The sequence below is a fragment of the Egretta garzetta genome, unplaced genomic scaffold (assembly GCF_000687185.1).
Source record: "Egretta garzetta isolate BGI_Z169 unplaced genomic scaffold, ASM68718v1 scaffold213, whole genome shotgun sequence".
NCBI classification, from domain to species: domain Eukaryota; kingdom Metazoa; phylum Chordata; class Aves; order Pelecaniformes; family Ardeidae; genus Egretta; species Egretta garzetta.
In genome coordinates this window covers 528,204-541,527 of record NW_009259242.1, presented here as the reverse complement: position 1 = coordinate 541,527, position 13,324 = coordinate 528,204, and positions in this window count along the sequence as shown.

Sequence of the window (13,324 nt, the reverse complement as noted above, 5' to 3'; positions counted from 1 at the left end):
TGGTTGTGTTAAATATCCCGATACACTATTTTCTTTTGGACGTCTCAGCTTGTGTTTCTCCACGTTGAGTTTACAGGGCTAAATTCAGATCAATAGCAGCAATGAATGGAAAACTTTTGCAGCTCTGAGCTGCAGGATGCTATTCCTGGCAAGAAGAACAAGGACTCTGTACTAAGGGGCACTATCTAAATACACAGACCAAGCAATTAAACAGCCTGGATATATAACCATCTCGGAAAGTCTTTGCTTCATAAGCCATGATATTGTTTCCCAGACTACAGCTACTTAAAAACATAAACAAAAAATACCCCTTAAAGCTCTATTTAATATGTAGGCAGAAAACAGATAATCATTTGGGAAACATGTTCTCCAAACCCGTATTCAAATGAGTTTCATACCTCTCACGCTTGTTACCTTCATTTGCATCTCAGAGCTTTACACCGGTTCTCCTGCATGCCCAGAAGAAAGATAAGAGGGCACATTATGAACATCAGCAGGGAGGGCTGAAATCAGGCATTTGCTGGTACACCAAGGAGGTTTCAGTGTTCAGTAATGAAGCGATAATCATCAAGGTAGATTAATGATTGTCTGAGAGAGTTCATCGCCTTGGGCCATTAACCCTCATGTGGTTATTAATTTTGCAAAAGACATCCTGTGCTGCTGAGGTCATTACTGCTGTTATTAGCTAATGAAAGATAAAACATCTAAAGTTCCCTCTCTCATATATTTAGATATTCACACACCCATTTCTGTATTGTACATGTGCCTGATTAAATTGGTCATTTAAAAAGTAAACGGGGTAAGTGTGTGGGGAGGTCAGAGTACCCATAGCAGGGTAAATTACCATAGACTGAGCTCTGTTCTGCCAGTAAGGCTGTTTCTGCTGTCGCAGGCTATGTGATTTACTGGAGTAGGAGCAGAGAGAAGTAGCAATAATATAAGCTCTTTTTTTTTTTTCCTACAATAGGCAAAGCTTTAGCCTATAGTACCGCAGAGTTAGGCTTCAAAGGCAGCGAGAAGCATCTCGTGTGAAGCTGCTTTGTGACAGCTACAGCCTCAATTTCTATCACTACGCTAGTGTTGGCGACAGGTCACACAGAAGCAAAGTTGCAGGGAAGGCCAGTGTAAGCGGTGATCTGCTGAGACATCATTAATTAATTCGTGAATAGCCCAAGTCCTTCCACCTCCATGGTGGGTTGCTGTTCGAAATCAGCTTAAGCCAATGCAAGTTTGGTCCCACCTTCCCTCTACGACACCAACCGCATGATCCCACTGGCAAGGCGTGTATGATGGGATGGTCAGGGGTTGATTTAGCTAAAACACCAATCTCTCCCCTTTGTGGGGTTATTTTTTTGCCTCCCTCAGCTCCCTGAACCAGCTCACCACATGCTCACCAGTGCCAGAAGGCAGTGGGGGCAGAGCTGAGCATGCAGCGCATGACTGAGCAGGAACAGAGAAGCTGTAATTAAGATGAGCCTAAGCTGCCAGAGAAGTTCACCCATAGCTTGCTGTCAGTGAGACACCAGCTGAATTCAAAGGAAAACTTGCAGACAGTTGGTCAAAATTTGGTCAAACATTTCCACTGAGGGAGGACACAACCCAAAGCTCCTAATGACACAGTTTGATTCATTATTGTGGGTCAGGACTCCTTTTTAAAAAGTTATTTTCAGTGCAATTAAGTGCAAAGACCCATACTGAGGGATGGCATACAAACCTTGCAACAAGAGAATAGTCTTGCCTCTGAAAGCTCACAGTCCAAGGTAATAACACATTAAAAAAGGGCAGGGACAAACAAAGGGAAGAACGACAACCATGCAAATTTGGTTTCCACTATGGGTTGCACCCAAGGAGGTATGATCAGAGTTAATCCTAAAGAAAAACAAGGCACAGAGTCATCCTGCATGAAGCCATCTTGTGGCTTCACTGTTCTTAATTTTCCATTTGCTTTCATTTCTGCTTCAGCCTTCGGCATTTAGGTCACCTTTACGCTTCCTCAGCACAAGGAAACGGTCTGCTGTGACTGGCACATTTCTGCACAGAAATGGTTCTGAAAAAAACTGTGCAAACCCCCAAGAGGCTCCTATTGAAGATTACCAGAATGATGATGATTGTTTGGGTGCCTAGGAAAAAACTGAAGACTGAAAGTTTCAAAAGATGAGAATAAAAGGCAATACCTAAGCTTCAAGTCTGGTTTTTACTGAAAGGTCATCAAATGGATAATAATGTTGTCTGGGCCACTTGCATATATTTATCTTAAAGAGGAAAAGAAAATTTAGAAGGTTCCTTCTTTTGCAAATACTGATCATACTGCTTGCTACTTTGTTAGCAACCTAAAGCTCATTAAAGCTTCTAAAGCAATAATTCAGAAAACCTGTAACACAAATATGTAAGCTCTTCTGCATTTTATCTTTGTAGAATTTAAAAGATCCAGCAATTTTTTTCAATGTGACCTTAGATATCTGTTTCACATACAGACCATAATGACAAATATTTTATATATGGGCTTTTTTGAAAGCTCCTAACATAACAAAGATCATGAGCTTCACAAGCTGTATATATAACTATGAATTTAACAATATTAACATTTAATATGAGTGTAATGCTACTCTCAGCAGGCCTAGGGAGACGATAAACTGCTCAGACTGGCAGCAAGCACAGAGCCGCCTGGGAACAAAGGCCTCCAGAAGCTGAAGGTCCAGGAACAAAACCAGCAGTGTTTATACTTCATTCTGATAGGAATGACAGGGATGAACCAAGTCATGGAGGGAATTATCGTGGGGTACCCGAGATGCCTTGCTTCACCAAGCTATCAAGGGCATTTACATTTGTATTCATCCCCAACTCCAGGGAAATGCAAGTGTGCCTAGTTTAGGAGAAAAGGTATTCAGTCCTCCAGAAAGGAAAATGACTCTGTGAACCTGGGAGCTCTGTGTGCACGAAGAGGCTGTGGCAGAGAATTTGAGATGAGAGATACAAGAACAGACTGGAAGAAATATTGCCAAGTATAAACCAGCATCGCATTTTATGTTGCGTTTACTTGTGATCTTTTGTTTCCAACATTGCCGGCAAAACCTTGACCTCTGGTTTTGTTAAATCTTGGCTTTGTTTATTATTAAACATGCCTACTGTTCAGGGACAAGGTGAATCAAGATAAAAATTGAAAAGTTTGGGAAACTCTCTTCTCAGAGACAGTGAATCAGGATAATGCAGAAGTTGTAGCCAATCCTGAGAGACTCTAATCTTGTGCACGTTTGGGGAACCCTTTGCATCTATGTAACATCAGAATGAGCGCTTATGCTCTCAGGTTTTCCTACTGGCAGGCAAAACCCAGCATCCTCCTTCCTCAAGCAAACAGCCGAGTTTCACCTCAAAACTCCAGATGAAGCAAACACATCATGGAGAGGAAACAAAAGCTTCCTGTAGGGCCTAGAAGAGAAACCAGAGGAATCCTGCAAGAGATCCAAATTCCGATTTCTGTTTTGAGAGACAGTTTCTCTGAAGATGGCTATCAGGTGGTAAGCAAGCAGCTAAAAGACGGTATGGTGCTTTCTGTTAACCACTATTAACTGTTAGTTAAGAGAGTCAGAATTGCCATGCTCAGAAACATGGTCAGTAAGCATCTCAAGCACAGCATAGGTCCAAAGGCAATCACATTACCTACGCTACACTTCTAGAAGTTAAAAAAATGGTTGATACTACTGGTAACAAATCAAGTTATATTGTCACAGCATACATTTTAGGTGACAGGCTGTAGAAAAACAAGATACATATGTATAATATAATCATCTTAACAACGGCAGAAATGAGAAAATTATGATCATCCACAAGCAGACAGTTAAATAAGAGACCTATCTATTTGCAAGCCAGTATTGATCCAAATTTCTCTAAGTCAATGGGAGAGTCCATCACATTCCAGGAGCATTAGTAGAGATATTTCAGCTGTCAGTTTTGATGAGGAATAACCAGGGCTCCAAACTGAAATATTCCTGAAGTTCTCACCACTTTGGGTATGATTTACACAGGTTATTTTTACCCCGAACAGAACAGTAAGTCAATTACCATCTTGGATTTTTCCACCCAGTCAGCAGGTTTTTTTCTTTTTAATTTCATTTTAATTGATTCAACAAGACCAATTAAATATGTCAACAAATTTGTTTACGAAAAAAATATCATACTCAGGGATAAAGCTGGTCAGGAATCATTGCCTTCCACAGCAAAAATATTTCAAATAAACCCCTACATTTTACTAGGGAAAGTTCATACATGAAAACCCATAAAGATAGAGCTGAAAACTGCAATTATTTTATTTTTAACATTCCCTATGCCCCATAAATTTTCTTCTCTCTCCCCACACTTGCCAGAGAAAGGTCATTTTAAATAGAAAACTATTTTCCAAGGTCAACATTTAAAAACGGCTCAGCTCAAGGAGACTTTTGTAAATATATTTCAGCAGTGAGAGGAACGCAAAACTTGTTTTCAAACTATTCTATGAACACTCCCACCAAACGAGTGCATGTCCTATCGCGTGTATTTACTGAATCCCCAGCAGCTGCCTGAAGACAGGAATGGGGTTTTGCGTAACCAAACAACTGCTTCCATTTGAGGCAGCAACAATAAATCTTGATAAAAGTTTAGTCCTGGAAAGGAGTTACAAATAGATGATAATGGAGAAACTAGCTTTTTATCTAAACCTTGTCATAAAAGAAACCTTGCTCTGACCATCATTGCCAATTTCTCAATATATAGCATCAGGAAGTTAAGCAGAAAGGCCACTGCACAGCTATTCAACAGCAATATCTTTAATCACAACCTGAAAACTCTATTTCTACAGCAGGTGCCAGTAGCATGCCTCTACCTGCGTGCTCTGTCCAGCAATTTTCAGAGTGTTTAATTAAAGTTTCTATCATTTTGAAAACCAGGACTATTTCAGGCATCTGTCATTAATCTCTATCTATTCATTGCTTTTTTGGAGTAGGCTGCAGCTTTTAGAAGAAACTGGGGAAGAGCCAATTCTGCTCTGTCGTTATAGTGCTATTGACTTTGACAATGAATACCTATAAAAGTCAGCTCAACGATTTGTTTAACAGCGTAAACTAGCACAGAAAGAAACATAAGGAAACATTCAGAAAAACACAAACTTTTTGAAGGGTCCGATTCCAAAAATCCTTCTGTTATGATCTGCTAGAGTACCATCTTAGCCTCCTCAGAAAATAAAGTGGCTTTAAGAGAAAGCTATTTGTAGCAATTGAAGGAAGTGGAAAGGCTGTTTTTCCAAGATAACAATGCTTTAAGTCAATCACTAAAAACCAACAGCAGCTAGATCGTGCCTCCTTGACTCAGGCAGTTGCACTGAAGTACAAGGGTGAGGACAAAATTAGAAGACTCTAGTTAGTAGAACCCAAAACACAAGACGATGAAGGTCCTGAAGAGATTATATCCAAGCTCCAAATTGCACCTGCTCACATTGCTGCATATAACCACACACCCTAATGCTGTCCCATCTCTTCCCTCAACCCTTAGTTCTGCCCACCCCCTTCTTCCACAATGATGTTTAAGACACTCGCTTCTGGTCACTACAGCTTTAGAAAACAGTAAGTGATCAGAAATGACAGCAAGCAGTAAGCATGAACTTCATAGAATCATAGAATGTTTTGGGTTGGAAGGGACCCCTAGAGGTCATCTAGTCCAACCCCCCTGCAGGAGCAGGGACACCACTAACTAGATCAGGCTGCTCAGAGCCCCGTCCAACCTGGCCTGGAATGCTTCCAGGGATGGGGCCTCCACCCCCTCTCTGGGCAACCAATTCCAGTGTTTCACCACCCTCATTGCAAAGAATTTCTTCCTTATATCTAGTCTAAACCTACCCTGGTTTAGTTTAAAACCATTACGCCTTGTCTTGTCACTGCTGGCCCTACTAAAAAGATTTTCCCCATCCAAGGAAATCCCTCCGAAATCATAGAATCATAGAATGTTTTGGGTTGGAAGGGACCCCTAGATGTGCCTGGATTCACCTTCAGTTCATCTTGAAAGGCCAGCTACCAACTTGGAACAGCGGCCACCGTCACCTATCCTCCACATTGTCAGCAGACAGAACAATCCCTCCTCTACAGATACACTCATCCCCCGATTACAAACCAGGCACTGGTCTAATTAACTGCACCGTTTCCAAACAGTTTTTTTGCCAAGAGCATCTCCACAACCCAAGCTCTTTTGGCCAAGGTGAATCACAGAGGCAGCCAGGACACCAAACTACCAGCCCTGTCTGGACCTGGAACTGTTGCAGCCTGCAAGTCTGGGGTCAAAGTTAAGCTTATGGTAGATGGTGCCAAGGTGGCACAGTCTGGGGTTTGCTTTCTCCTTGGTTACCTTCCCATGTCAATAATTCCGTCTGGCTGACGAGGGCAGTGCAGCAGAGTTAGGGGAGTTTATGTTACTACCCTAATGGATCCCAAATGGAAGAGCAGAGGAAGAAACAGAGACTGGATTTTCCTATCTCTCCTTCTTCCTATCTGTATTTTGCAGTTTTACTGCCAGCGCTGTCTCTGGGACAGTGAAGAGAAGGAATTGCATTCTCCTCCCTACTTGCTTTAAGCCTGATGTAGGTTGTTATCCACACCGCCAGCTCAGCTGTTCAGGTTGGCAGAGAGAGGAAAAATGGTCAAACCATGGCACTTTGCTTGCAAGAGGAGATACAGGTGCAGAGCTCCTGTTTATGCCAATGTATCCGGACCCACATCAGATCAGCCAACAACCTAACGAGTAACTGAGGCTGTACAGTAAACATAACGCTCTCCACATGAAAAAGACCCATGGTGCTAAGCCTTGCTCTCCATCCCCCAGCAAATCCTCAGCTGAGAGCCCACACAGTGCAAGTTGTTCTGCAAGACACTAGGATGCACACAGCATGCCACAGGATTAATAATAAAAGGAATTCTCTTGGCCATTTTCTACTGATTTTATAAGCATAGGCACCAATATTGGCTGTTTAACACACAGATCCAGCAATAGTACCTTCTGTTCTTTTTATATAGGCATTTGCTTGCAAGTTTTGCTCATCAGGAGACGTTAGCTATCAGCAGAGGGAACTGCTTTGCTGTTCTGAAAAGATCTGGTCAAAGCTTACCTAAGGCAACAATCGCAACCTGCATTCTTCTTAAGGTTAAGATAACGTACTGAAAAGCACAGCAGTGCTCACCTGGAAAGCTTCCAAAGCTCAGAAATGCAACGCCTTTAATGCTTTGTGGTTCTCTGTTCTGTATACTTCCACACTCTAATAGTTAAATAAATAATTACCCACCCTCCTTCCTTCCCCCCCTCCAAAAGGTACTGTATTTCTTTATTTTGTTGCCCTGATAATGAGATAAGCTCTCACTTTACCCTCTCCAAAGGTTTGTTTGGCATTTCTGATAATGTGTTTGCTCCAGTGAAGAAACAAATGCTTCTTGAGAAGTAACTGAAGTTGAGGGCTCTCAGTGAAATCAAGCACCTCGCAGAAGGTAGCCTAGACTGATTCAGAGCAAGCCATCACACTGATAAATAGGGAGTTTTTTTCTCTGCTTTCCCTGTTGCTTTTTTCTTGCAATATAAATATATGCAACATATATAATCCTTATAATTGGTTGAATCACCAGAACAGCATGTGCAATTTCTGGAGCCTGAAGCTATTGCTAACAAGGGAAGATTGTCCAACACCTGCCACACGTAAGCTTTGCATTAGGCCCACTACCTGAGGCTCCACTATACGTGGTCCCCAGAAATATTACTGTAATCAGCAGCCTCCATCAGGGAACATTCATACCATTGCCTAGCGACTGGAGGCTGGGCTACCCAGCAGCAGTGATTTCAAAGCAAATCACGCCAGGGGAGTTTTGGAATTTACTGGTGACCTTTGCAGTGAGATACAGGTTTGGATCTCAGGTTAGGAAATCACAATTTTTAAAAAAATCAGCTCACATTTTCAAACTAACGGTCTAGAATTAAAAAAAAACAAACAAAAACAAACAAACAAACAAACCCCAAACAACCAACAACTCCTCTTTGTCCTAGTACTCTAAGGGCAGCAGCAAAAGGCACTTCTTGTATTTTTGTAAGTTCTTAAACTTCCCTTCTTCTCACTCAAGCCTAAAGTTTAGTGGAAACAGATGAATCTACTGGCTCTTTCATCTCCCAGGTCTGTCTCCCAGCTTCATGCCAGGTTGAAAATAAACTCTTCATGAAATAATTTCAAAATGAGTAAAATTATCATACTTGCATTGCTTTCAAATTACTTTACAGAGACGATGAAAAAAAAACAAACCTCAGAAACATTGACAAAAAATACAAAGTAGCTATCAAAGGGGGGAAAGAGAAAGGCAGGGATTAATTTTTATTACCAGAGAGTAAATTCTCATAGTGAATCAAATACATTAGAGCAATATTTTTTCAAAATACAATTCCTTTTCATAGTGTTGCCATCCAAAAATGTAATTAACATAAAAGGTTGGGAATACAGCTTTAAATAAGGACAATTTCCTGTAACAGTCTTTGAAACAAGGATGTATTTCTGCTTTAATCCTGGATAGAAGATCTGGTTTTAATTTCCATAGAAATGTGATTCCCTTCCTTGTGGCAGAGCTGCTTCTAAGTACATAGTAATCCAGACCTGAGAGAAAGGTTTCAAGTTTAATGAAAATTTAAACAGACTATAAAGAAAATAAATTATCCCCATTATCTGTAAATAAATAGTTTGGATTGTTCTTCCTCCTCCCCTCACTCCTCTGCCATGGTTTGCAGACAGCCCAGTGTGCTGCCCTGCCACAACAGCAACTGCCATGGAGAAACCACCCTCCCTGCGCAGCCAACTTCAAGAACCTTTCTGCATCCATCGGTACCCATTGGTGTTCACAAACAAGGATATTTTGGCCCTCTGAATCTCCATGGCTTGTTGCTCCCAACAAATCGGCTAAACCTTTCTCATGGGAACAGTCTGATCTACCACTGAATGAGCGCTATGAGGCTATTTCTCTCAGAGGTGTGTTATAATGTATGACATCTCTGCTGCAGAGCTAGAATTTATTTTCTATGGAGTTTAGAACATACACCCAGGAATAAAATATACATAGAGTTGTACGTGCACTTTCAAAGACTAGAAGACATTCACTTCTTGCTATCAACTGATACTTCTGAAATTCGGGGTTTGTAGTTTAAATCAGACTTTGGAAACGATTCCTTATTACTTTGCTATCTTCATTAACCCAATGGTAATTAAAATCCGAAATTTACTCTAGTTCCTCTTGAGGATTTGGGGTTTATTTTTTGTTTTCCTCTACATGAATCACCAAGTTTGTTTTGGGCTTCCTGCACGACTTCCACAAGGCTGGGAAAGCATCCAGCCCTGAATGAGGACCTCGGCAGTTGCTGGGCAGCACTGCTTAAGGGCTGGATTCCAAGCCTAAAGAGTTTCTTTTACTTCCCAGGACTTTCCAATGGAGTAGAAGTAAACGAGTACATTAAAGATCACCTCCTTTCTGGTAATCCGACATAAACCCAGAGAAACTGGCTAAATAGAGCATGATTTTATTTGGTTTTGATGGTTTATTTGTTTTCATTAAATTTGTTTAGAAAGCTTTTTGAAGACTGAAATGTTGTTAACAGCAAAATCTTCAGCTGAAAACTAATTTCCTACCCCTCTCTGATAATCCTTCTGCAGTTGATGATTAATACTTTAATATGCAAAAGGTTTGATCTTGAAAAAATACCCCAAGAACAGTGCACTGAAGAATATGCTTGGCTTACCTGCAGGAATAATCCATTAATATCACACTTCAAGTGCAATGATTATCTCAGTTTCACACTGTTTGAGACCCCAGCGGTTGCAACTTAGCGGGATGGAATCCAAAATTGTTGACACTGCCCTTCCCCAGGGCACGAGAAGAAACTGTTGTTTTATTGTTTGCTTTTAAATGTACAGATCTGAAGCTGAGGCTAATTAAACAGAAGCTCAGAAGCGCCTGAGACTTAAATTTTAATAAAGGCTAAAGGGGAAAGTTCCTTTGGGAGTTTTGTTGACAAATTGCTTAATTATTGGTTTCCAAAACTACTTTAGAACTCAAGATAACACTTTTAAAGGCCTTTAAGAACTGAACATCTTATTAAATCAGTAGGATTTTCAAGATTATTTAATGCCATAATCTGCATGGAAGTAAATGAAAGTTTAGTGCATGGGAACTTTTGAAAATTATGATAAATAATAATATTTACATTAAGGCACTAAATACTTCTAAAAATCTAGTTCTTTGTAGCCAGTTATTTCTACATGTCTATTTATAAGAATTTAATGAAGGAAAAAGGAATTGAACCCAAATGTTCCACAATTGAGGATTTTTACCATAAACCCATGTCCTCTCTCTGCTGTAGTGAAATACATAGATAAACCTCAAGGCAAATCTTTAAAAACCTTCAACGCCATTTTTCACTGGTACCCAGAAATGCACTGGTTTCAGGGCTGTTCTTCATTCTGATTACTGATGTAATTTTTTGATCAAGACACATACAGCCGAGCGAATAGAATTATTAACCGAAGGCAAAGAACTAGTATTATGGGATTACTTCAGCAATAGTCTTACAGGTATGAAATAGTCCCACCCCTCCACTTTAATTACATTACACTGATTTCAGGGATGTCCCCCCCAAAAAGAGGATTTTATTACATTAATGAGGTCTGATAGTAAAATAGCCCTTTAGAGCTTCAAGAGACCAAGCTAGCGTTGGTGATGACTGAATACCAAGAATGCTTACAACTGTATTCCACCTACATCATTAATCATATACTTGTGACTAAAGTTCCAGTATACTCAGGAATGGAGCAGAATTTGATCAGGTTGACCTGAGGACAAACTATTATGGCAAGGAATGCTAAACAAAAATTACTATTTTATTCAAACCTGTATATTTTATGCATCCGTATAACAAACGTTAGACTGTTCATAAACTGGAAAAAACCTTTAGTTTTGCGACTGAGTTGACCAGTCAGGTTAAACATGGACTTCAGCATTTTACATGAGACTAATTTCTGTACAAAAGGAGATTATTTTATCCTTAATAATTTCTAATGTTGGCTGAGAGTTACAATGAGTTCAAAGGAGTAAATTGTATCCTTAATGCATTGTAGGGAGAAACATTACAAATCTCATTACATTTGAACCGTTTGATGAACAAGGAAGCTACCAGACAATAAAACTACAGTACTTAAAATTGAGACTAATTACTATTTCGTCACTCTGCAACACCCTACTGCTTACTTAAATGACAGCATTCACTGGAATAGGAGGTAACTTTATTACTACCTAACAAGAGAGTACAATCTTTAAAAGAATTGATTGAAAACTCGTAACATTCAATAGCTTCCCTGTAATCAGGCATGATACTTGTACTGTCCTACGCCCTAGCACTTAACAGAGTTAGCATCAGAAAAACAACTGACAAGCCCTAGAGAAACCTAACAAGACAATTTTGTCTTAAATAGGTGTTCTTCCAAACGCAGTTAGGATACCGTGTTGGAGTAAGTAGCCCCATAGTACCAAATGCTTTCTACCTCAGTCCATCAAAGTATTGCAAGAGGATCACCCACTTCATATTAGATGATTAAACAGTTGCAGGTCCTGTTAAGAAAATACCTAATGGTGCAGCAAGTTCTCATTTCAAGAAGTTCTCAGAAAACTGAACTTCTGTTCAGAGTTTCATAACCGAAGAAAATTAAATGGGACTAATTGAGAAGAAATATTAGTAGATTCAGAAAGAGAAGAAAGATAATTTCCCGTCTAACAAACCAGTGACAACACCTGCAGGTTCTGGTGGTCCAGATCTAATTTATGATCTGAGACCAAATGCAAATAAAAATAACTGGGTTTCCAACACTTAACAGAGTTTTCTTCTGTCTTTATAATACCATTCTACCAAAGAACTTGCAGCTTAACTATTCTGATAGATGCTTTGTTAGTCTTTATCTTATCGTGTGTTACTTCCACTGTACCACCTGGAGGTTACAACGAGATCAGGGTCATAACTATATCTGCACTATCCAATCAAAGAAAAGAAAAAAAAAGTCCCTACACTTATAACTATGGATGATTTAACTCAGGAAAATATAACCCTCTTCTCAGAAATGGAAAACTAAAGGAAATTTGCAACAGAACACTACAAAATAGGAGCAGAAGCCAGAGCCCCTATGAATACCTTAAAAATGACCTCTTTCTTACTGTACTAACTACCATTTTTGGATATAGCCTTTCTCCCCTGTCCCTTTCAGAGGAAAAAAAAAAACATCGTCACATATCTTCAGTATTTTTCTTCCAACATAAAAAAAATATATTTAAAAAACCCCACAACATTGCTGCATACCATGCCACGCTGGTATTCCTATTAGCCAATATAACAGCAAAGCAAAATTGTTCCCCGTAGAGCAGATGTTAATATCTATTCTTTGTGTGGATTTTGCAGAAGCCAAAAGTCAGGAGCAAATGTATTACCAGGCTAACCTTCTTCTTCCATTTGTCAGTCACACCCTATATCAAACAGCTTATTGAAAAACAATCCAAACATAATGAGGTAGTGATTAACAAAACATAGAGCTCCCCATAGCAAAGCACAGAGTAAAACCATTGCATCTCAATTACTGAGCACAGGCAAACAACGATCCAGTCATTAAGTAGGGCCCCCACTCTGCATGACTGATATTAATGTAATATTAGACTAGCAGGTGCTGCTTTGCTCTGTTAAATCTTCAACAAATTCAATTTAGAACGGAAAATAAACAGAGAATACATTTATTCCCCTCAACAAACATTTGCATATTTCCCTTACTAAAACTGGAGGCTACTGACCTGTCTGGGAAAAGGCACGCAGGTGGGCAAGAGAGAGTTGCTTTTCAGGTCATTCGGATGTCAATTTAGTGGAACAACCCCCCGTGTATAATACCACGCCAAGTGATCTACCGTGGGTTCTTTGATCATGACTTTTGCATCGAATTTTACATGAGGGTGAAAGTTGTCACTGATATATTAACCACAGACATTTCCCCTTAACAATAAGCATAGGTTTTTAGTTCAACTATTTGTTCCTTGAGCTAAAATTGTGGGGCAGATCTCCATCTGGCACTATTTGGCATAATTCCCTACTTATCATAGAATCATAGAATGTTTTGGGTTGGAAGGGACCCCTAGAGGTCATCTAGTCCAAACCCCCTGCAGGAGCAGGGACACCGCTAACTAGATCAGGTTGCTCACAGCCCTGTCCAACCTGGCCTTGAATGCTTCCAGGGATGGGGCCTCCACTACCTCTCTGGGCA